This window comes from Puntigrus tetrazona, chromosome 9, assembly GCF_018831695.1.
Source record: "Puntigrus tetrazona isolate hp1 chromosome 9, ASM1883169v1, whole genome shotgun sequence".
Lineage (NCBI taxonomy): Eukaryota > Metazoa > Chordata > Actinopteri > Cypriniformes > Cyprinidae > Puntigrus > Puntigrus tetrazona.
Genome location: NC_056707.1, coordinates 21,907,761 through 21,933,919, shown reverse-complemented (window position 1 = coordinate 21,933,919; position 26,159 = coordinate 21,907,761). Strand labels below are relative to the sequence as shown.

General features: G+C 36.4%; 1 long non-coding RNA gene across 1 annotated transcript; it reads right to left on the bottom strand.

The window, feature by feature from the left end:
• Nucleotides 1-2,480: 2,480 nt before the first annotated feature.
• On the bottom strand, nt 2,481-26,093 carry LOC122351295. The gene is made up of 3 exons (XR_006251730.1): nt 25,822-26,093; nt 4,834-4,901; nt 2,481-3,094 (listed from the first exon to the last, which is right to left on the bottom strand). It is a non-coding gene; the product is annotated as an uncharacterized LOC122351295 (long non-coding RNA).
• Nucleotides 26,094-26,159: the final 66 nt, after the last annotated feature.

Below are 26,159 nucleotides of genomic sequence, written 5' to 3'. Positions count from 1 at the left end.
GATTGGACATATTGAGGAAAGCTCTTGCCATTTTTAAGGGCGAATTACATCAAATATGGCCGTGCCGTCGGTTGAGACCGGACAAGTGGAGCACAACTGTCTAACTCTGGGATATCGGCCAGGGTCTGAAGACCCGTTGCATTAGACATTCATTCCTTGGCATCTATTTCAGGCAGCCTCCAACAAGACGGAGCTCCAGAGGGAAGCAGAAAAACCCCCGCCGGCCACAGGGCCAGACACAGGTGGAAAAATTAAAGGGCTAATTCATCACTGGCATGATGAGGTTTTTTAAAAAGTTGGATGTTTATGAAGTAGAAAAGTGATTTTTAAAAAAATGCAGTATTACAGGAACTACCAGAGAAAACTATGGAAGCCCATTTCCCCACTGAATAAAAAACGAAAGTTCATTGCGTATTTTTAAATCCCACAGTTTGGATTTTTGTTTATATGATGCAATTCTAACCTCTTTTTCTTACAATTGCGACTTTTTTCCTCAAGTCAGAAATGTCCTGGAGCCATGTCCTGACAAACAAACAGGGATATCTTGGGGCATTTACTTATACTACCAGCACTGTAGCAAAACAAAGCTGTTTGAAATTTTGCAAACTAGGAAAAACGTGGATTCATTTAGTATTAAACACCACTGCGCGTTGCTTCAGAAAGGCACAACAGTTCGGCTGTGGCTTTCTGGAACCATTCAGATTGGCAAAACTGAGCAAAAACAGAATTTATTGGGTCTAAAATAACTTCTTGTTTATGGAACTGTTGTATAAAGTCAATATCACATTTGCAATCATGTGGATGATAGAAGGAAAACAACAACATTTGGCATTTTGTGTGGGTTTTTTCATAATTTTAGAGGCATATAACCGTATTCTAATGTATTAGAAAATGTATTTAAAAGAGTAAAAATAAGAGAGACAATATAAGTTAGTAACACACACTGAAAACATTTCTAAATTTATTTTAAAAACGATATTATCAATGTATTTTGGGCCACATATTAATATTCTGATATATTTAAAAACGTCAAGAAACTGTCCTGCAGTCAAAACTTAGATTTAAGATTAACTAAACTACTTATCATTAACTGCTTATTACCTGAAGTAATAAAAAAAACAACAATAAGCAAACATTTTGTTTTGAAATAATTATCAGTAAATGTAATAATATAAGCAAGATCCACTGTATGCATAACAACCATATGGCAGCACAGCAGGTTTTCCACTGTGGTACAGCACTGTCATATGGCAAAATTCATAATTCTTCCATAAGTCATAATTCATCGTTCTTAATTTTCTGCAAAGCTGTGAAAAACAGTTTTGTAATAACAACATCTAGTTAACTTATTTAAAAAATGGAGCGAAAAATGATGTCGAAGAAACAAACCGATGTTTAATGGAGCGTTTCTTCTGTGCCTGTGGTCCTGAAGGATACGAAAAAAAAGAATAAAAAAGCAGACTTTAAAGTTGTAGTGTTTTATGGTGAGAAAGCAAGGAAAATAATACTTTGCAATATGGCAGTGCTGTATATTGCACAGAGTAATGCTCGAAAAAAATAAATGTGCATGCCATGCAAAAAAATCTGCACAGTGAAACGCCACACACAGAACACACAGCTCTCTGCTTACACGGCACGACTGTACTCCAGAGAATCACACGCATATCAACCAGAGAGAGAGAGAGAGAGAGAAAGAGGAACAAGAAGAAAGGAGGCCGATAAGATCCACTCAACTCAGATTCGCTTCTCACACAAAGCGGAGGCGCTGTGCGACGGTGATATTCAGGACTTTAAAACACTGAGACAAATTGGCTTTGTGTAAAATCTCAGAGCCAGGTTTAATGGAGGCTCCCCGAGGGAGCACGGAGAGTAATTTGCGGCGGCACGGAGACAAACAAAACGCTCGGGCTTGCTCTGACAGCCACAGATGGATTGCATAAAGACTTTATGGGAAGATGGGGTTCAGCGCATGAGTCGACTTAAACATGACCCACATTCTTCAGTCTCAAACCTCTCCGCTCGGCTGCGCTCACGGCCGCTGCAGGCCTCAGATCACCAGCAGAACCACTCTGAAAGCCGCTCGGGGAAAAGAATCATGTTTAAAAGAAAAAGGTAACGCTGACAAATTTTGTACCGTTTTTTTTTTTTTTTTTTTAAATGCCTACTTAAAAAAGATGAAATCTGTCATTTCTGCTTCAAAAACCGTAATGGTAAAAATAATATTTTCAGAAGTTTCCTGAAAACAAATTTCGCTTTATGACACTTCAGTAACATGCGGTATTAACGAAGAAACAAGCGATGTATTCCAGCCCCATCTCAAATCAGTTCATACATATACCAATTCGTTACCTCGTAAAATACGTGCAAATAGGTCGTGAGATAGCATTAAATATTCATAGTTCTGGCTGAATAAAGGGGTAGTTTACCCAAAAATGTTAACATAAATTCACCTTGAAAAAAAGCACAAGACATCAAATGAATCACTCTTAAGTAGATTTTTTTTTTTCTACAGCCAGAAATGAAACCAGCGGTCAGGAAACTGCGGTGCACTAACAAGAGCATTACTAAAGAAATGGGCAGAAAAGGCCTGTGGAGGCAGAGGCGTAGAGAAAAGCTCTGCCAATCTATCACAAGAAAAGCCTTTTGTTCCAGGCTGAATGTGAAGGCCCAGCTCCCAGACTGCGATACCCTCCTCCAGCATGGCACCTCTGGCCATGTCAAGTCCTCCATCTCTGGCAGGAAGCACCGGAGGGAAGCGACCCGCCGATTAATAACCTGTAACGGCACGAAAAGCCCTCTGCCGGCCGGCCGTGAACCTCAGTGTGAGTGACCGCTCTCCTGTGGCACAGAGTGCTATTCATCATGGCCAAATGAAAGCGGCTATGGCAGAATGGGCCTCATTCACGTCGCTGTCCGTTCAAATTACACCAGCCACAAGGGGCCGCCACACAATGTGCCTTGTTTTGGATTTTCCTGATGGGATTCTTCCAAAAGGCCGTTCACGGAAACACCTTGTATGAATGGACCGCCGACGGCCATTAAGCATGGAGGATGTCCAATCAGTCTCCGAAGTGTTGAGCGTGAAGAGCAGAAACTGTAATGGAACAAAACCAGGGGAGTCAAAGACATCAATCAGAGCTAGTGCGTCAATGGAAGTAAACTATTTTTATGTTCTAATCATTTTTTTAAGCTTAAAAAGTCTTCATGTTGGGAAGCGAAAGCGATACAAAGATAATAATTCGATCGCTTGCCATCTTGTTAAATGCAGCACGAACAGCATGGTTTAATTGTGAAAAATGACTTGGTTCTTTATAATGAAATGGACAAAAGACCAGTCTTGAACTCATGAGTCACTGGTTTGAATCAAGTCTAATGACTCACTTAATTCATCAGAGTTGTATTAAAGGGATACATGCGAAATTGAAAATTCTATCATCGTTTACTTCACTTATTCCAAACATGTATGAGTTTCTTTTCTCTGCTGAACACACAAACACTGATATTTTGGCAACCAAACAGTTGACGGCAGCCAATGACTTTCATAGTTTTAGTGCTGTCAATCGATTAATCACGATTAATTGCGATTAATCGCATCCCAAATATATTTTTTTCCTGCATATGCATGTATAAATTTAAGAAAAATATGTTAGATTTGTAAATATTTATGTGCAATATAAATGATATGAATATAAATATACCACAAAGCTGTCAAATATGCTCAAAAATAATTAGTTCTTCTGTGTTCAATAGGAAAATGTAGAGTAAATGTTGACAGAATAGTAATTTTTCTAAAACGTTCATTATTCAAAAAAAAGCTGACATTTGCATGTTTGTGGTTCTCTAGTGTCAATATATTAATAATTATTACAGTTATTAGTTGTAGCAGTTTTACATGTATTTCAACTAACAAAAATAAAGAAATTTATTCTTGCTAACTTACTGTAAAATAAAATTAATATTCAATTATTATAACAACTGAATGGACTATACAGTTATTTAATTGGTCAAATATTGTGATTATCACACATCCCCATTTATTAAATTAATTTTACATATGAAAAGCATATATATTAATAATCGCCTTTTATGAAGAACCCCTAAAGGAACACGGTAATGGAAAATTATATTTGAATGCTTTTGTCTTCTTTTGCTAAATTGTGTGGATTCTGCTTTTGCTGACAAAGAAGGCAAAGAGTTTCCTAGGGGAACAAAAAACATTTGCTGGACAGAACACATAAAAAAAGAAGCATTAAAATATTATTTATCCTTTGATCTCAATTTTTTTTTTCACCACCACGTCCCTTTAGGAGCTGTTAGTTAGGTGCAATTATTGAGAAGAACGTCTTCAAAGTACTAAAATAAAGTAAAGTGAAATCAGTTAAATTCCCATTCTAACTCGAAACTGTTTCAGCGACCCTCCACACACTCGCTGCACTTAATCAGCGTAATCAGGTCAAAACGAAGCAGAGGAAAGTGAGAGAGGAAGAGAGACAAAGCGAGAAAAGCAGCAGAATGAGAGATGGGGTGATGAAGGCAGGGACAGACCGCGGGAGACGAGATAGACATGGCGCGGTTCCTCAGATGTCATTAAACCATTTAAGCAATTTTTACAATCTGACATCACATGACAGGCTGTCATAACTAAGTGGAGATATGAGCGGCTGAGTTATTGGAAGGTGTCCAGTCTGTTGTAAAGGCAGACGGTGGTGTTGAGTGTTTGTTCCCAGACGCATACTAACACACGGCGTTAAGGATGAGGCCCATCACACAGAAACAGCGCAGGGTCACGGCCAACTACAGATAAGAGCTGCTGATCAATCTCTAGCCTCGTACCTCAGATGCTGCCATCCATTTCAACTGGGTCTCGGCCTCTGGAGTCATGCGAATGGACAGCGGATTTCCTGGAAAAAAACGACAACAACTTCCTTATAATAGGCTATGCATCTTGTTGCACATTATGCAAAAAATATAATATTTTTCTTTTTAATTGTAGTGTTATTATGTGCTTTTTTGACATAATTAGTATGTTAATTAGTTTAATAATTAGTTTATTTTTTTGCTCTGAGTGCACGGTCTATATTTCTTTCGGTTTTAGTCATTTTAGTACATCGATTTAAATCAATTAAAAGTTGTCAAATAGCTGAAATTATTTTTATATATTTTAATATTACATTTTTGTATTTTATATACAGAGATAATAAAGCATAAAGGAAAAACTATATGAAAATATAATTAAAAATGAAGCATAAAAACATGTTACACTGCAAGCTATAAACACAAAGCCTTTTAAACATTTTAAAAATACAGTTATTTTTACGTTTCTTTAGAAAACACACATACATGCATATACACACATACACAAATACATATATATATATATACATATACACACATATATATATACATATATATATATATATATATATATATATATATATATATATATATATATATATATATATATATATATATATATATATATATATATACACACACACACATATACACACACACACACACATAATCTGAAACTGTAATTATCTGATATCCAATCAAATCATGAACCTCTAATCACTAGAACACAATTATTTTCTAGTTTCATTCTTTACACATTTAAACTGTAAAAAATCACTATCACACACAAATCTTTCACTTTTACACTATTATTGCTAAGGGATGCTAGACAGTGTAACAGCACTGACAGGAATAAAATCTAAAATCTAACTGGTTTCAGCAGAAAGATTTTCAGGTTGAAATAAAATATTAAGACACGGAAGATGAACCATTGGCTCGCTGGACGAGGATTTTGTCTGACACGTCATCCGTGAGGGTTTCATGAGAGGTCGGCTGCTATCTCAGCAGTCAGAGAGCATCTGTGTCTCCTCCTGCGAGAATCGCAGAGAAAAGCCGAGCAATAATCCACCTCTTCACAGGTCCGCTTCAATTTTCATTACCTACGCACCTAGCAGACGCGGCCCACATGACCTCAAGCACACAAAGAAACCGCTAAAGACCCAAACATCATACAGACCCCTGACAGAGAAACAAGCTTATTATCGACCAGACCGAGATAAGATAAAACGGTGCTGTACTGGCTTTTATTGGATATACATATATAAGAACATTTTTTGAGTTATTCGTCCGGCTCAGGCTGTAAATGCTGTCATCCTGTTGAACAGCCACAGTGTAAACATATGTAAAAAAGATGCTGCGGCAGTGGAAAAACCTCTACATGTCAAGTAGCGAGCAGAGAAAGGCAGTAGGGTTTCCTTGCACTGAAATTTTGTGAATGAAAAATAGCCTCTGTAATGAATAATGCATTGACCGTAAAGGAAACATCTCCATCCATTCGAGCTGCTGCTTGTTTGTTATCAGCGGCGGCTGCTGAGGGGGTTTTGTTCAACGCGATCTAATGCTGGGAACGTTTCTGAAACATTCGTTCCAGTCTCGTTTCTCGTTCGTAATCGCTAATAGAGCCACTGAGCCTGATGTGTGTGAAGAACAGAAACGTATTGCTTGTAATGCAGTCATTTGGAACAGCTGGGAAGAATTGAGCTTGAGAGAGAGAGAGAGAGAGAGAGAGAGAGAGAGAGAGAGAGAGAGAGAGTCTTACATCATTATTACAGCACGTCAGAGGAAGAGAAAAGGAGACAAAGAGATGGAGGAGAGAAAAGAAGGGTGGATCACATAACCTGTAAATATAGCCTACGATCTGCAGGGTAGGAGGACAGCACGTTTGGGCTGTTCTCTGACATCCTTGTAGGTAATTATAATACATCCGGCACAATGGGGCGATCACATCTACCAGCTCGTGCCTTTTCATCTCACCCTTCCATAAAATAATGATTAAGGGGGCCATATTCGACACCGCTGAACTGTATTTCAATGAAGTCCGCTAATGTTAGCTATATGTTATATGATGGTATATGCAGAAATGTGTCATTCATTAGAGGTTCTGCTACAGCATTTGTAGCGTAATATGTGCACCAGCGCAGCTAACAGCGGACCGAGGTGCTTTACCATAATTACATGCAATGAAGACACACGAACTGCTAACGGAGTGCCAAGACGAGGAACAACCTCGATAGAACAACAGACAGATAGAAAGACAGAACAAAAGACAGATGGGTAGGTAGAACGGTAGACAGAATTATAAATAGACAAACAGACGGATAGAAAGATAGATAGGTAGGAAGACAGAATGATAGATACGGTAGATGATAGAAAGACAGAACGAGAGAGAATGAGAGAGCAATAAATAAAAAGAATCACAGAACGATAGATAGTATGATAGATAGCACGACAGCTAGGCAGTGCAACAGAAAGAAAAGAAAAAACGTTTTCTCTCTTTTTCATCCTATTCAAATATTCTGGAATCATAAAATCTGAGGAACGTTATAATCATAAGTGTGATTAACTGCCAAGCTGCATATCTGAGGCCGAATTAATGACAAGGTAAATGACGGACGTTCTTAAACCCACAAAAAAAGGAAGTAAAAAAATAAATTTGAGATAAATTAGTAAAACCACAAAAATCCATCAATTAGAAAGCTGAAGCCCCGGAGCCGCCGCCTCTCAAACTCTGTGTGCTGTACTGCTCTCTGGAACAGGCTGTCATTAGCAGCAGTGGCTGAACCTCATTATGACTAATGGAGGTACTGAGACATGCAGGAACATTCACATTACTAGATTGCAGGTCTTAACCACGCTCATCCAAAGCTCTCAGATCACCAGAGCCCACTGGGGCAGCGTGCTGGAACAGCAGGTGTTGATTAAAGCCATTTCTAGCACCGATATGAAACCGCTTCCACTGTTTTTACTATTCGGTTTGTAAATGCTAAAAGCTGGTTTCAGATCTAATCTTTGAGCCATTAAACGACTACTACACATGCGATGTCCTCACACCACCCTCCCTAAAAACAGAGCGCCCGTCTACCCCAAGGTGCAGGAATCCTCCTCAAGTGCAATCTGAGAAGCACCAGTGCTGTCATTTTGTGCTGAGTGTATTTTTAGAGTGCATTTAGGTCCAGCGGCTCAATCATGTGCGTGGGAGAGGGACACAGCCATCATTTCCATGCCCTCCTGTTGCTGTTTTTTTTTTTTTTTTTCTGCTGATGGTGCTATGCAGTCCCCTTTCAAATTACTGTTTCCAAAAGCTTTTTATCTCTCTGTCACTCCGCGTTGAAATCTGAATCTCGGCGTTGCCCCCGGGCATGCGCTCTTGATTTAAGGGTTGCAGGTGTGTGCTGTGTCGACAGCTCTTTCTGTGAATGAATATGCAAGCTCATCTCTAAAGTCGTGTCGTAACATCAGAGCTGATGGTATGCTATGCTGCAGCTCGCAGAAAAAGAAGCTGGATGAACTGCAGCACATGCAGAGTGTTAGTTACATCTACCATGTGTGACGCTGAAAGTGTAGATTCTCAAGCAACAATTCACAAATAAATAATGAAATAAAATTGCTGGAAGACATTTTTTAAACCTTTTAGAATGTGTATATTATATTAAAAAATATAAATTACATAAATTAATATTTGTAAAGTATATATATATATATATATATATATATATATATATATATATATATATATATATATATATATATATATATATATATATATATATATACACACACACACACACACACGTGTGTGTATTCTACAAATATATAAATAATTTTACTTAATAAATTAGTATATTAGTTTTTTGAAATGTTACAAATTTTAACAATATTATTGTTTTTAAAATGTATCTATTATCTATGAAAAATATATTTTTTAAATGTTAGTTAAATATGTATTCTAAAATCTTTATTTTAAAGATTATGTAAAATATATTGTACATTAAAAAAATCTTAAAAATCTTAAAATATAGCAAAATGTGTTTTATACAAAAAGAGTTTATTTGCAAAAATAGATAATTCTGTTTTTTCAAGATTTCAAAAATCATGTTTTTTATTATATTATCATGTCTTTATTGTGTTGTATTGTGTTAGTTAGCTGTATTTTTTTTGTTATTTTTAACCTAGTAAAAAAAAAATTGTTGACTGAATTATACGTAAAATTATAGATTAGTGTACAATGTTTTATAATAATACTTTATTCAATTTAGTGCCCTTTTCATCCATTTAACATTTATATTAGGGACATCCAAGTTATTTGAAATATCTGAATAGTAACTTTTACTGGTAATTAGTTACTTTTATAATAATTTAACTCAGTTACTATTTGTGAGAAGTAACTAATTTACTTTTTAAATTAGCGTGCACAACACTGCTTATACGTATTATTTCTATGCATATGCTCTAAAAACCAAAATAAAGTAAAAATCAAATTTTTCCTCAGATACTCCTCAACACCGGCCTGTGGCTGACTGCAGCACAATAAAACAATCAAACACGGCTTTAAACACACTGCGCTTCATTTGCTTAAAGCCACAGCGTCGCAGCAGGGAAAATATCTTTTTAATAGCTTGCTGGATGATAATCAATTAGCCCCTGAGTGCCATATCTGAACGCATCTGAGTGTGCTGATGTTGAGTGACATTGACTCGTGTCCTGTGAATGCCCATTAACTGAGAGGACCGATCGAGTAGTCAGCTCATCGAAAAAGCCTGTTTAACCTCTTCTCCCAGCTTGAACAAGCTGACGGAGCGCCCCGGGCGCGATGGGAGCAGGACCTGGCCAATGGGGCGGTAATGACAGACGCTTTTCAAAGGGAAATTAATTCAGCTGACACGCTTCACGTTCTCGACGGTCCGTAAAGGATCTTGTCCCGAGTCGAAAATTTTCTTTAAATGAATCCACGAAAGCGCGAGAGAGATGGTCATCCCTCACGGACGTCGATAAAGTGATCCGTAGCTCGCCGTATAAGAAGCCTTTTAGTGGGCTGTCAGAATGCGGCGGAGGAGATGATCTCACAAAAAGATGAGAAATCGATAATCTCTGCGTAACGCACAATGTCCTGGTTGACTTTATCTCGCGGTATGATTGGAAGTTAAATGAGGCTGATTGATTTTTTTATCATTACATTTCCACAAATCGGATGACATCAATATTATATAGGTGAAGGGTGCCTGCAAATTAAGGATGTGCAAAATGACACATTTTCTTTATTATCTAATCCGTCACATGCTGATCGGACATGTTTCTACATCAGAGAATCTACAGCCATGTTTTGTCAATGTACTATTACTACGGGAATAGAAACACAGTATATGTTGCTATGGTTACAGCCGCTATAAAATACATTTTCTCATTCGTTTAGCCTTTGACATTCATTTCTTTACATATTCACAAATAAAAACAACAGCTTCTTTGTATTGTGACTGCAATGTAAAAATGCTAAAATGTCTGATGCCAAAAAAGAACATTTATTTTTAAGTGTGCTTGTTTATGCTTTACTGAACTAATAATAATAATAATAATAATAATTATTATTATTATTATTATTATAAGAAAACATTGAAATAAAGACATTATTATTGTTATTACTATTGTAATTCTCATTATATTAAATAAAATATCTAACAAGGATATCAAACTAAATTAACGTAATATTTTACTGTAACATTATTTAAGAAAAGAATTATAATTATAATTAGGATGTATAAATAATAACAATAAATACAAAAATATCAAAGAATAGTATACTCATTTAAAATAGTAATATAATTTAAATATGATAATAATAACAATAATAATAAAGTAAATAAAGTAAAATACAGGCAAACTACATTTTCTTAAATGTATTCATTTTTAATCAGCAATTTAATTTAAGGTGTTTTTTTCTAGTTTGCACTCTTTTTTTTTTTTAATACATTTATTAATTATAGGCAAACACAGCCAAAGCAACCTGAAACCTGAAAGTTTTTATTTTCATCAAATTATTTTATTTTATTTTATTTGTATATTATTCATTTTCTAAATGATTATTATGTAATTCTTACATTTTTATTTGTTATTACAGCCATTACATATACATATACACACATACATTTATATTCAACAATAAACTGGAATAGAAATATATTAATATATACTATTTTATTAACTTTTATTTAACTAATCATTATTAAATATCTGTGCTAAAATAACTTATTATTAAATTAACTTTAATTTTGGTTTAGAAATCCAGCTAAAGGAAAACTTTATTTTACTTTCAGTGTTTTAGTAATAAAATCTATTTCAGTGCAAAATCTTCCACACAAAGAAAATTACGTTTTTTCCAGACACATAATGTCCCTAGACATGTAGAATTTGCCGAAGGCACCTGGCTGAAACCAGGCATTACACTATCAGAAAAAATGGACATATTTAAAACACAGTACTAATGGCATGACACCCATATCATAACTGGTTTTACACTGTTCAAAAAAAAAAAAAAAAAAAAGCTGCAGTAGAAATTGAATTCTGGTTCTCCAGAGGTCTTTCAAGCGCATCACTTTTGCATACATTGCATGGGTGACATGAGATGCCATCAATCAGGTATTTATGAGAACTTGAGGTCAGCTGCAGTCTGACTGAAACAAACGGAGCGCATGAATGCATAGAGAGATACTCATATCTCGCAATACAAGCATGCAAATCACATATTTCATGCACGCAGCACCACAGCCATGCATGCGATGTCAGAAGACATCAAACCACCCTGCCGTAATGGAAAGCCTTTCTGACACATAATGATGAGCTGCCAGTGCCTACTATATCCATAATGAACCTGGAGTTTGCAAATTCATAACAAGTTCAAGGACTTATCCAGGGTTGGGATTTGCAGAGCAGTTAAAAGAACAGTTCAGCCAAATATTTCTTCATTTATTCACCGCTTGTAGTTCTGACTGTGCAGTAACATATATTTTAGTCCACTGAACAATAAGCTATCACATGGCTTCAGAAGACTTTGGCACAAGTTGTATGGACTTGTTTTATGACGCTTTGTTATTGAGGTGGTAAAAACCTAATTTTGCTTTCCCTGTGGAACTGATGCACTGAGCTTGATTTTATTGCTAAAGCTCTGAAACCGAAATAAAGTTTGAATTAAGTCGCATGCCTAAACCGCAAATAAAGTTAATTTGATAATCAATTGCGTAAACAAATGCATGTAATAATCAGCATTTTTAAATAAAAACAGAGTTGTATATTTAAAGATTTAGAATTTCAGTTGCGCATATTGCAGTGTATGTGTGTGTATATGTTTTTTTTGACTGAAATAAATTGAATCAAACATTATACCACGTGATTCCCCATAAATCTAGTTGATGTTTGTGTGGAATCGTCCCCCAGCCCCGTCTCTGCTCCATCATGCCCCTTTAATGCAACAGCACCGCAGCACTTTTCTCTATCACATCAGACCATGGAGAGCTGCCGTTTACCACCAGCCACCTCACAAATCACAGCTGCTGGGGTTTGATCTACATTTCACAGAGCTGCAGGACGGTACGTTGCATCGGCCTCTTATTAAAGTAACAGGTGTGACACAAGTGAGCCCCATCCTAGCCTGGCTCTTTAGTCTCCATGCAGGAGAATATTGATAACATACAAATTAACTTACAGGACTAAAGATGAATTGCTTGTTGAATGTATAATAAGATTCCACTGACATAAACATAAAAACATGTTTTTTTAAAGCTATGACACAATAATGCAACAATTAATGGAAAAAATTGGGTAATATTTATTCACCCTCAGCCTCAGGTCATTAAAAACTAATAAAGAAACTTTTCTGGTAAACTTAACTACACTAAAATAGACTAAAATAATTAAAATTAGATGAAAACTTAAAATTAGATTAGATTAAATTATTCTCATTTCTGCTCCAATTAGTTTTTGAAATATTAACATATACAGGGCTTGCAATAAAAAATAGTTTCATTGCAGATTTGCAGATGCAAACGTTCATTAAATAATAAAGACGACAGAACAAATAAATAATGTAGTGCATACAACATTGCTGAACTAAAATCTAAATATTAAATAAAGTGTACTTAAAAATATGAAATGCTACTTTGAAAATTAGGTTAAATTAAATTCGATTAAATGAATTTGAGATGCGCCACTTAAATTATTAACTGGAAATAAATAAATAACTAAACCTAAACGCCAACTGAAGTAAAGGTGAATTAACCCAGTGATAAAAACGTTATATAAAAAAGCATGTTACAAAATAACTAAAAAAATAAAACATATTGAAACTAAACTAACTGAAAATTATTGAAACAAATTAAATCTAAAATATATATTTTATAAATATTTTATAAAGCACATATCAAAATGACTAAATCGTCAAATAAAATTAAAATGAAAATCTATTAAATAAAAGGTAGTTCTCAATATTCAAAAAAATAATATATAATAATTATTATTATTTTTAAATAATAAAATAAATACTATTAAACCTACATTCATTACACATAAGACAATGCTTCTTAATCTCTAACAGAGCGATCTTTGCACTACAAAATGTTAGTGAAAATAAAGTCAACTGTCAATCCAAACTCGACACAACTGCAAGTACACTTTCCATGCGGCAACCCTCCTTAATTGAGTGTGCATAGAAAAAAAATGTATCAACAGAACAAAAGAAAACAAAAGGGATGAAAAAAGACTGTGGTAATGAAACACAAAATCAGCTATCTTTGTGTATATCCTGTAATCCCTCTTTTAGCCCCAGGCCTCAGCAGCAGAAACTGGAAGTAATGTCCTAGACACTCTAAAGACAACAAAGAGAGCACACACCCAGCACATTCACAGCTCACACCCATTTCTCACTCAACGCCGCTCTCATGCGACAAATCATTGTGAGAAGTCTACGGTGATTGCGAATACGTTTGTCGCGAGAGAACCGCAGTTTGTTTTTGAAACGTCCCTCAGGTTGCAGAAGCTTCTGCGTGAATCTGTGATCTAAGTGGCTTCTACCTCTGCGGTGAGCCAAGAGTTCTGAGCAGTATCTGCCATGATCTTCCTCTTGAAGAAAGCTAAGTTAAATTAAATGAATGTGAAGTGACGCAAAGGCCACTAAAATTCAGAAGGGCAGGGAAAACAATGGAAGGACACATGCCTTCAGCCGCTCGCAGGAAATGCAGCTCCTCCAGGGGCCGTTTTGACCCCTGCCATAGCGACCTTGAGGTCCGCACAAATGCAAAGAGCCCATCCTGCAGAACATAATAGCTTAACTAGAGAGAGACAAAATACACGTGCTATTAGAGTACAGGAGGCTGAATGAAAACCATTTGCCATCAGTGGTTCGATTGTAACGTTATGAAGCTTCACCATAGCTCCATTTTGTGGAGTATCCACTGAATGTAAAGCGCGTACGCCCTTCTGTGTCAGCCGTGACAAATGGATGTGTTTTCTGTGTGTAATTATGCTTTGATTTGAATGAATGCAGCGCAACTGTGTTTGTCGCAACTGACAGAGAAGAGTGTCCATAATTTGCATCCAGTGGATATTCTTTAAAACAGTGCTACGTGTCAAGGTGTCGAATTTTTAATATAGCTGTTATTTCTGTTTTCATTCCGTACAAAAACCTATTTTCATAGCTAGTATGGGTTTTGTCATTAATGACAAAATTGAGGGGTGAGAACTAGAAAGATACTTTGATATAACTGTGTGTACTGATTTGAATCATTTGTAACAAACATTTGTACGTTCACGGCTGACTGCATACTTTTGCCAGTAGAAAGAGCTCATCAAGAGCTTTCGTTTGATATAGATATCTCCATTTCACCGAAAATGTCGCTTAAGGCAGGAGGGTTCTCACCCCTCGAAATATTAATAACCTTGAATGCCAAAACCATGTTATGCCTGAATTTTTGATTTACGTTTAAGTCAAGTCAAGTCTGCCCTGTTGTATATAAAAAGGCAACTTTCATATTTAATGTTGGTTTTAAACTGAATTGGCAGCACCACACGCTGACTTGGAATTAAATAAAGTTGAATTTACCAAATTACAGTTCATAGAAATTAAAGGAACACTCCACTTTTTTTGAAAATAGGACGATTTTCCAAAATTGGACAATAGAAGATTGGAAAAACGTTGCCTGGTCTGATGAGTCTTGATTTCTGCTGAGACATTGAGATGGTAGGGTCAGAATTTGACGTCAACAACATGAAAGCATGGATCCATCCTGCCTTGTATCAACGGTTCAGGCTGGTGGTGGTGTAATGGTGTGGGGGATATTTTCTTGGCGCACGGTGGGCCCAATAGTACCAACTGAGCATCGTGTCAATGCCACAGCCTACCTGAGTATTGTTGCTGACCATGTCCATCCCTTTATGACCACAGTGTGCCCATCTTCTGATGGCTACTTCCAGCAGGATAACGCACAGTGTCATAAAGCGCGAATCATCTCAGACTGGTTTCTTGAACGTGACAATGAGTTCATTGTACTCAAATGGCCTCCACAGTCATCAGATCTCAATGCAATAGAGTACCTTAGGGATGTGGTGGAACGGGAGATTCTCATCATGGAGCCGACAAATCTGCAGCAACTGCGTGACGCTATTATGTCAATATGGACCAAAATCTCTGAGGAATGTTTATGCCACGAAGGATTAAGGCAGTTCTGAAGGCAAAAGGGGGTCCAACCCGGTACTAGTAAGGTGTACCTAATACAGTGGCTGGTGAGTGTATATTTATAATGCAATGCTAATCAACATTTCTGCCTCATTCTGTCATATGATATCAGGTCTGGTCACAAAAATAAAGTTATTTTGAATGCTTGACTGATGTTATAAAGTGAATTTGGAGTAAAAGTTATTAAGGTATGTTAATATTTGTTTGACAACAGGTTTCTAAACAAGCTCATACACAATGAATTCCTTATGGATACAGTGTCAAATCACTAAATATCATTATTTTTGTGAATATATTGGATTAGAGAGGCAAAATGTCACTCAAAATATGGTGTCCAACACAACCAGTTGGACCGTGCTAGTTCTGCAGGACTAACCAGCAAACTACACCAGCCTGGAAACTCACGCTGATTTAAGCAGATCTGTTCCACAGGAAATAAGAAAGCGAAGGAATGAAATCACAAAAGAAACAGGCTATAAAAGTGGAAGCCTACACGGCTGAGCGAGCTAAATCTCAAAAAATGTTGCTAGCCACGCCAAGCCTAGAATCAGCCCACCATTACATTCTATTACCCATCAGGGGAGCCAAAGAAGAAGTGGCCGCAGATTGCAGTGATTAAAAACAAACTCTGCCAGTGAGCAGTCAGAAAGGAGGGGTTGCACTTCACTTTGTGGGAGCTGAATAATACAGCTGCTCTTCCATACGGAGAGGGGCTGGATTCGGCTCGCTCTGTCTGTCTGTGGCCTTGGGGACGCCTCTTGAAATGCCTGCACTGGCCAACAAAAATAACCAACGCCGACTTCCCACTGTCGCCACAAACTACCGCTGCACACCTTCCACCAAGCAGTCTCTAAGCCACAGCAAAACACAGACAGACAGAATGACCACATATAAAAAAATAGATCAACTTGGGACAATGGCTCCTCAGTTTTTTAGGCTCCAAACGTAGCCTGTCTAAGAAAGAGAGCGTGAACGCTTCTAGCTACGCAAGCTTGATTTCACACATTGCTACGTTCTGAAATGTGTCAGAACCACTAGTGTACTGCAAAACTCTGAGGCTCATTTACCCAAGGGAAGTGACGTCACGCATTGAAGATCTAGCCCTTTCTTCTACAATATGGATTAATTTGCTGTTTCTTTCTTTCTTTCAGGATTTTTGACAAGTAATTAACAAACTTTGCTATTTAATCAGATATATTTTCTAACTTTGCCGTTCTATACTTATTTTATTTCAAGCACATGCGACTTTGTTTTGCACATGTGATTCCAGTGTTTTCTTCTGCATTGTAGACATGGCCTATTCGCTTGTGGCTAAAATGCAAGCGTGTCAGCTTTGCCCTTACAGAAATTAATTACGTTTTAAAATATATAAAAAAAAATAAAATAAAATAATAATAATAATGATAATAATAATAATAATAATAATAAAATAAAAATAAACAAATATATATTTATATATATATATATACTCTAGACAAAACCAGTCAGAAGGATAAATTTTACTATATTTGCTGAATAAATAAGCTTTCCACTGATACAGATTTTTACTGTACTTTATATTCCTGTACTATATTACTATTTTACTGTATTTTGCTGTAGGAAATAATGGCAGCCTTTGTGAGCATAAGGGAATTCCTTCCAAAAATGTAATAAATAATTGATCCTAAACTTTTGAACTGTACTGTGTGCGAAAGAAAAAAAAACTTTGAAGACGTAATAAAATACAAAACCAATATAATGATGTACATCTAATTTCTTTGTTTACATCCACTTATATATATGAGAATACTCTCAGACATTCTTTAACTGCACACTGTCCGAAATGCAGCACTCGGTGTAAAAAACAGCGTTAGTACCAAGTTGACTTGAAAAATGTGCAAATGATAAACCTTCAAACTAACTATGATCCATTGCACCCCTATTTACAACTATTCCGATCTAATAAATGTATCTCTATCGTGCCCTACTAACCCAACTCATTTTATACTGATCATTTTGAGAGCCATAAACAAACATAAAAGCATATTCTACCCTGCGATGCTACATATTGTAATATATTCTGCAGGACATTTGTTGCACTGAAGTAAGTATATTCCTGTTTGTCATTGTGAGGCAGGAAAGGTGTGGAATTCTTCAGCGCTCATAAGTAACAATATTAATTCAGTCTATTTCCATTTGAACACACAGCCGGTGGCAGCGTAGCAATTGTGCTGTCAGAGGACAATGGGCCCGGTGGAGATGCAGAAAAGAGTGAGGAACGGGAGGGGGGTGTTGATGATTTGAGTTCAGCGGCAAGTTAAAGCATCATGCCAGAGGCAAATAAAAGACTATAAAACACTCCTGGACGGCACCCACAAGATCAGGTTTCCACTCCATCATTGTAAACCACTTTCCGATGCTTGAATATCACCAGTGACTGACAGCGTACGATTCTATCATGAGAGTTTTCACACAGCAGATCTGAATTCACAGATAAATAGAACGAAAAAGTGTTAATTCTAGAGAAAATTGAAGAGTACTCAGCAGTAATAACGGCATGATAATTGTGAAACTTGACTGTTTTACAATTCAAATGGTTCCCAGCAATTGAAGTCCATTAATTTTACAGACGTGTTGCGTGTTGCCAACCAAATGATTGCATTCTTTTATTTCTCCATTCCACAAGTGTTACTGGATAGATTTGATAAAAGGTCCTCATATTACGTTTTTGGTTCACCGTGAAAAAATTTAATTCAACAATATATGCAGTCACTTTCAATTCGGTTTAAAAACAGCAATAAAATGATGTCACAAAAAAGGTTGAATGTCATGCGACGGACCAGTGTTGATAATATTAATAAAGAAAATAAACAAACAAATTTAAAAAATATGCTAAGCATTGTTCTCGTAACTGAAATCCCAGTTAAAATTAAATGTTAAATTTGAATAAAAAGTACTAAAATTACCTAAATAAATAATAAAAAATAAATAAGAATAATAAAAAAATTGAATAAATGCAAAAATGCAAAAAGAATAGCAAATTACAAAACCTTTAACTACAATTTAAATGAAAACTAAACATAAAATTGAAAATAAAGACCGTACGTACTGTTAAATCATACAAGTAATACTAAAATGACACTGTGCAAAAAGCAAAAGAGCTTTTACTTGCAACTATCCCAAGTAATGTCAAAGATGAGGAAAAACAAAAGTCTATTTCACACTTTGAAGAGCCGTGCAAAATGTACCCGTTACTGTTAAAACACTTATAAAAATAAAAGCAAAGCTTTTTCTGAATGGCTGTCAAAGGAGAAACAGGCCTTTTCATCCAGCAGGGACTAACAGGGTCATCCTAACCCGCCAAACCTTGACACATTTGATATTTTGCAGAGATCTCAAAATGAGTTTATAAAAAAAGGTTACGACACACCGTCTTACGAAAAAAAAGATTATGGCACAAGACACGCATTGCAATGGTTAAAAATGTCCATCTGACACTCAATTAAAAATAGAGCTGATGTGTGCTACCACCCCGCTCTTATAGACCTTGCTTGATTATCTGAGCACTTGAATAAACAAAATCCTAGTCCTAGTGGCTCCTCATGCAAATGTTTCATTGACTGCTGAACGAAAACACAAACATCAAAACAGTGGCTTCCAACAGACGAAGCACTGTGGTTTTTCTGCTGAAAACAGAGACTCCAGAGTTTCCACTGCTTACAGGGCAGCATTCACTGGAATCCCATCAATCAATGGGACCTTATCTCTGCTGCAAGTGTTTGGCATACTTCCATGCAAATTTGCGCTACACAAACACAAACACAAACACACACGCTCACAAGCCTGGCACAGTTTGAACAGACAGAACAAAGAGAAGGCAATATAATAATGACCAGTTATCAGTTTCCTTTCTGCTGGTAGATAACAGATTTTTTTTTTTCACTTTTAGTATAACCAATCTTGTTTACAAAAGCGGTGAGCGAGCACAGTGCATGTCTGTGACGGTATCAAAAAGATCAGAAAGATGACTGTTATTAGAACACTAGACGGGGATCATCTGATTTTCTCTAAAAGGAAGAATAACACACTCATGAATGCTTTATTTATAAGGCTGACATAATAGGCTTGCTTGAGATTAGCAAGTTGTACGCATAATGATCACCGCCAGGTGCATGCTGGGTACAAATGCTATCTGACTTGTTTTGATGTCAAAATACAAAATACAAAATACTTTTACGAGTACAGTGTTTTAAGGGCCAGGTGCTGCAAGCGATTTCCACCAAATGAGGAAACTGAAAGTATGACGGGAAATAATTTGCTGAGAATAATTTATTCTAAAGATAGAAAGGTGTGTCTGTGGTTAGTAATTTGCATAATACTCACCCCCAGCTTTTCAATAATGTTGTTTCATACGAACACTCATTATTATTATTATTAATAAAATATGTTTAATTATCTTTAAGTAAATAATAAATATGTAATAATACCGTTACTTTTTTAAACACTAAAAATGACATCCCATTTTAGTGTCTACATCAAATAAAACTTGCAAAAATATCTTATATGCACAGAAAGCACATTAAATGCGAATAAAGTGTCTAATGATGTTGACAAAATAGCAGTAAAATACCATTCCATCGTCATTCAGTCTATCAGAAATATGTAAAAAATGTATCAACATACTTATTCTGACTCATTAAAATACATAAAAGAAAAAGTGATTATATCATTCTAAATGTTATTTTATTTTAGATTATGAAAATTTGCTGCCAGACAGGTATAACATAGTAGTTTGAAGGAAAGTAATTTAAAATTATTATAACAGCTTTAATTACATTTTTTTTGGCGTATGAACTATTGTTAAACTGAATCACATTTAGAAAAGAATATATCCGATAAACAGGCAATATTGCATTTATAATGGCAGACAAATAATAAACGCAATATTGCACGGATTGTCAATAAACTTTGGCTCTGTGTAATAAATGCAGCTTTATCTGAAAGCAGGTGATCTACGATCTACTACTAATCATGGAACCAGCTTTACTGACAAGATGCACATGACAACTGTAATCGCACAGCCATACATTTTAGTGAAAGTCTTCTGCAAATCATGGCTAACAGGTATTGTAGCCATTATATTTTTGCTTACAAGCTCCAAAATGTTTGTGAAATATAAAATAATGCATTTATGTTTAAAAGGGTATTTGAAGGCTTACTAATGGGAATAGATGAAGCAAAAAAAGGTTTGGGAACACTGGTATATATATATATATATATATATATATATATATATATATATATATATATATATATATATATATATATATATATATATATATAGAATATACATTGCAGTATTCCTAGCACTAGTAAGCTAGTATTCCATTTCAAGCATTCCGAGGCTCTGGGCCAATGTCAATAAGCTCAGTATTGTGTCACAAATGTAGAGCCTGGTGTGCTGTTCCTCCCTCTTACATCAGACATGCGTTCATAAGTTCACACAAGCTCCAATTCAAGCAGGGTCTCCGTAAAAAGCCCCAGCGTCGCACTTCAGCGCATCTACGGCACAGTACGTACAGAAAGTGGCCCACCGTTGAACCGGTGAGGTCAGAAAAAGCAGAACAGATTGCACGCAGCTGCTCTTTTAGTATCTGCATACAAAAGCAGTTGGAGCAAAACGCCCTGTTGCTGCAAGAAATTGGTATTTAAACAATTCTAATTGAATTTGTTACAGAGGATCTCCTCCAGCACTGTTGAATACGCGTAAACATCTCATTTATTGCGTCAGCCAAAACATACACGGTATAAAGCAAAGTTGACTTTTAAAAGCAGTGTTCTTTTGTTATTATAAAGTGCTGTCACGAATCAGTAAAACTTCACTGCAATAGGAACAGCAACCAGCTGTGCTATTAAATATTAATGCTCTTTTCTGCCTCTGTATGCTGACAGCCTAATTAGGAGATCATTAATATTCAAGTGCACAATCATTTTGGGTTAAAGCAATTGGAAAATGTACTCTCGTTTAACCTTTAAGGCACAAAATGTAGATTTTAGTTGAGGCAGCGTTGTATGTTTATCAGCAACGCTCTGGGTAAAGTAAACTTGATGATTTTTAACAAGCTGTAAGGCTCTTTTTTCATAAGATTGGGTTTTAGTAGCAGGCGGTTTGTTGCATTTTAACCGTTTAAACAAACGGTTATAGGTCAACCGCAACCCCACATGGATTTTTAGTTTCCAAAATGCAGCATCATTCATTGTTATGGACAAAAAAAAAAGTGTATTTTCTTTTGCAAGCACAATAACAGCTCCTTGTTATAGGCACTATTATTGTCTGTCCCAATGCTCTCTTCTTCCTGTATATGTCATTCCGTGCATTTTTCAGCACACACAAGCATATTCAATCAGAAACAGCTTCTGTACGCAACATGGCATTTATAGGCCATCTTGTGCTATAAATTCAAAGGAAGAGGAAATAAAATGACCGTAATTCTTGTGCTTAAAGTCAACATGATATCAAAATTGACCCTTTTTGCTTTCCTAATGCACATTCTGAGACTTACTGCCCATAATTCATCAGTTCTGTGTACTCTTCACAGTTCAATCAATTCACAATGGATAAAAACAAGCTTCATCCTACATTTTACGTTGCTTCACAATGAAACATTCTGAAGAATGGAAGTAAATGGGTTGCAATTTTATGCTGACTTTAAAGGGGCCATAACATGGATCTTCTTAAAACATTTTCATATGCTCCTAAAGATTCACCGACCCCCCAAAAAAGCCAGCCACACATTCACAAAAAGTATCATTTTCAACACTCTAACTCTGCAAAATTAACAATATTAGGAGGCGTTTCCCTTATGGCTGGTCAGTAAACGGCCACTGTTGTGCCTGGCTCATGCGAAAAAGCATGACAGTTAGTGCATCTTAATGCTGCTGTCAGATCCGATATAGTTGCTTTATCTCTCAACAAACATTACTTTGCAAACTCTCAATTGCACTGTGCCTCGTTTACGAAATAACCTTAAGTCAAATTTTCAGAAAAGAACAAATAAACCATGCACTCGTTTCTAAAGGCTGTACAGACACTAATATGTTTAAATCAAAACATAATGTCAAAACTCTTTACTCTTTGTCCCGCTGTCAGGAGTACCTGTATACAGTGTAGACAGCATCAGTGATTATAACTATAAGTGATGCTCACATCTGGTCAGCCATTAAGTGACTCAACACTATGAGTCGATGGTGTAAAATGATCTGTCGGTGTCTTCCTATTGAAGTATTCATATGCAAATTAATCTATTATGTGTGACATCATAAGCCCTTTTAGAGACAAGAGTCACATTAAGATGATCTAATTTAAACTCTGTCATCAATTACAACCCAAAGTCGCTTTTCCCCTTCTTCCGAGCAACTTGCATTTTAGTTTCTACTTGAGACATGAAATCGTATGGTTTGGAGCACCGTGAAACTATTTTTTTTTTTTTTTTTTTGACAGACTAAGGTCATAATTTCCGTTTAGACACGAGTCAATTCCGCTCTGTTTCTTAATATCAACATTCCAGTCCTCGCAAGCTTTCTAAAGTGTTTTATCTCTCCACTTATATTTGATTCATATCATGGCTTTTGTATTTTACGCTGAGCTCCCGTATGTCATTTTTTTGACATCCAGTGGTAAGCACAAACCCACACGGTTCTGTTTTCTTTTCCTTCCCCCTGCTGTCAATGCGCTGTCACACACGATAAGCACAAGGAGTGAGACACCCGCACACATCACACTGCCGAGAAAAAAATAAAAAAAACTAATACAAGCTCCTAAACCTGCCCTGCTCCCATCTCACCTGGAGATTATCACTTAGAATGCGCTTGGAGTGACGGCCCTGTAGCAGACAGGAAAACAGCGTTGCTCTCATCACTGCGATCTAGTTTAGCGGAGCGTGACATCGTTTGCTTCAAAAGTGTTCTTTAATCTAACATTTCAAAGCAGGCGAAACTGAAACCGAGTTGGTAGGAGCCATACAAACGATACGGAGATTAACATCTCAGTCCACTGACAAAGAACAATAGAGTTTGAAAGATCTCCCAGATATGAGCCCTCAAAAGGTATTTGGACACTTGAAGTCAGACTTAAAGTGTCTGAATGGCACTGATAGCTGAATATCAAAGCAAAAGAAACGGTCTTCGTTTTCGTCAACCAGACTGAGTTTGGGTTCTTCGGTTGGCTTTGCTGAAGACACTATTCAGCAATATCGTCACTTAAACAACGTATGGACTGAATTAAGCTAAGTAATGACACAGTTGCCTTCTGTAGAGCTGCTAGCTGAATTGCATTTGTGTATGAATTTTGACAGTTATTTAACTGAACTGAATCGACACTGAACTGACTCAAGCCAAATAATGACTGAGGCTGGACATTTCGTGATTTTAATAGATTTTGAATTTTCTCAAGGAAAGCGTTCGTTCAAATAAGCTTTAAAATATGAATTATGAGAGTCCACTGGTAATACACTCCTATAATATTGAAGGTTAAAATGAACAGATTTGTATACGAACACTTAAATTACACTCGAGTAAGTTTTTATAATAATAAAGTTTTTTTTTATATAAATATTTAAAAGGTGGCTGTCATTTAAACTTAAAAACACCAAAATACAATGAGTATATTATATGCTGCGTATATTTAACAAAATCTTTAAAGTTCATTTTTGAGCAGACTAACAAGCTCCAAATATTCAGTTCATTTACAATATATTCAATTAACAGACAAATGTTTTCTTGGGACGTTTCACATACTTTTAACCCAGCCCTAATAAGGGCACTAATGTTTTCAGAAAACCCATTTAGAGCTGAACTGAACTTGTTTAATAATTGAACAAATCGTGCTAGACCAATGATGCAAACTTTAAATATTAGACAAATTTAGCCCTAAAGACAACAGGGCCGATATTCTGCTCAAATCGGTTCAGAGATGGTTCTGTTCAATTAAGCGACTCAGCAAAGTGATTGTCCTAAGCCTGTGCGCATTTACAGTTCCGACTGAACGCTAAATAAAATATCGCTTGCTAAAGCTATCTGGGTGGTATCTAGTAATGTAGAATAAACTGTGCCTTTTGGAGATACCCGAGTGGCCTTACTGTACAGAAATACACGTGCAACCTCAGAGCTATTTTTAAAGGCTGTCAGAGGAAGGATGACTAACAATCCAGCAAGGGAAATAATTGGGCAATGTTCCTTAACATGTCAAATCACTTATTACAAAAAACAGACGCTATTGTCTACAGTGGAGTGTCTCAAATAAAGCTAAACAGATTAAATGTAACGAATGAACTCTAGCTTTAGAATTTAAATGGATACACTTGAACTTAAGCGTGCGCTGCAGAGTGTAATCATTACATTGAGTGGAAACAGAGATTTTAAAAACTATATACTATTGCAATTTTTGGTTATGTTATATCCATATAGTGTTCAATCCATCCAGACCAACCAGCTGAAATCGGTGGCCTAAAACAGGTCGTAGTGAACAGTATATGCTTTAGAGCAAAAGAATTGCATTAGAAAGCAGTATATTAGTCACTATGGAAAAGTCGATAGATAATACAGCAATACGCTGGCCTTCTATAAACTACACATAAGTCATGCTAGCATAGGTACTACAGAGTTAGTTATTAAAATCAAAATACTAAAGGCTAGAAGTAAATGAAGTCACTTTTATTGAGCTGAATGTAATGTAGACTACAGTAAGCTAATTTCACGGAGAAGGATAAATGAATGATTATACAGAAATTCAATAGCAGTCATATATTATATAGCACTACAGACAATCGAGATTTTATAGATGACAGACAGTAAATAGAAACAAGTGAACAAACAAGCGAAGCAGAAGACATCACAGAAGAGAAAGCATATACTATATAGAATTGGTGCAGAATATACAAGTGAGAAGTAAAACAGATTATAAAATAGAGAAGTACACCTTATATCAATACAGAATACAGTGCAATTATGCACTATTAATAAGCAGAGTTTACTTTAGACTAGTGCAATAATGTAAAACGACTACAGTAGCGCGCTATACATTGATTCATATATATCATCGACCTCGTGCAGAAAAGTACTAAACAGTAATAAAGACTATAGAAAGGTAAGAGGAGCACACAGAATAGAGATGTACACACTCATTGGCTCCCGAGGTGTCATACAGAATGAAGTGTAGCAGACGACAGAGAAGTCAAGCAGTAAGTCATGCAGTGCTGTACTGGGACTCCCACCTGCAACGGAATTCCAGCCAAACTTCTCACCCACGCTCAAAGTTTCCGTGAGGTGATTGCTCTCACCATGGAGCCCTCACAACAACAACATGTCAAAACTTCCTCCCGACGCCACAACATCCCGCCTCGCTCTCGACAAGCGACACGACGGTCGCCGCCGACGTCTTCTTCACACGCAGGGTGACGGGTTTTTAAATTCCGCTCAGGTGGAGCGTATCGTGAGGCGATACAGTTTCACGTCGGTTTAAAGGTTGTGTGGGACCATCCGAGGCGGTAGACAACATGTCCAAGCGCTGTACAGCGCCGCCCGTCGGCCCCGAGTAAAACTGCAGCGCCTC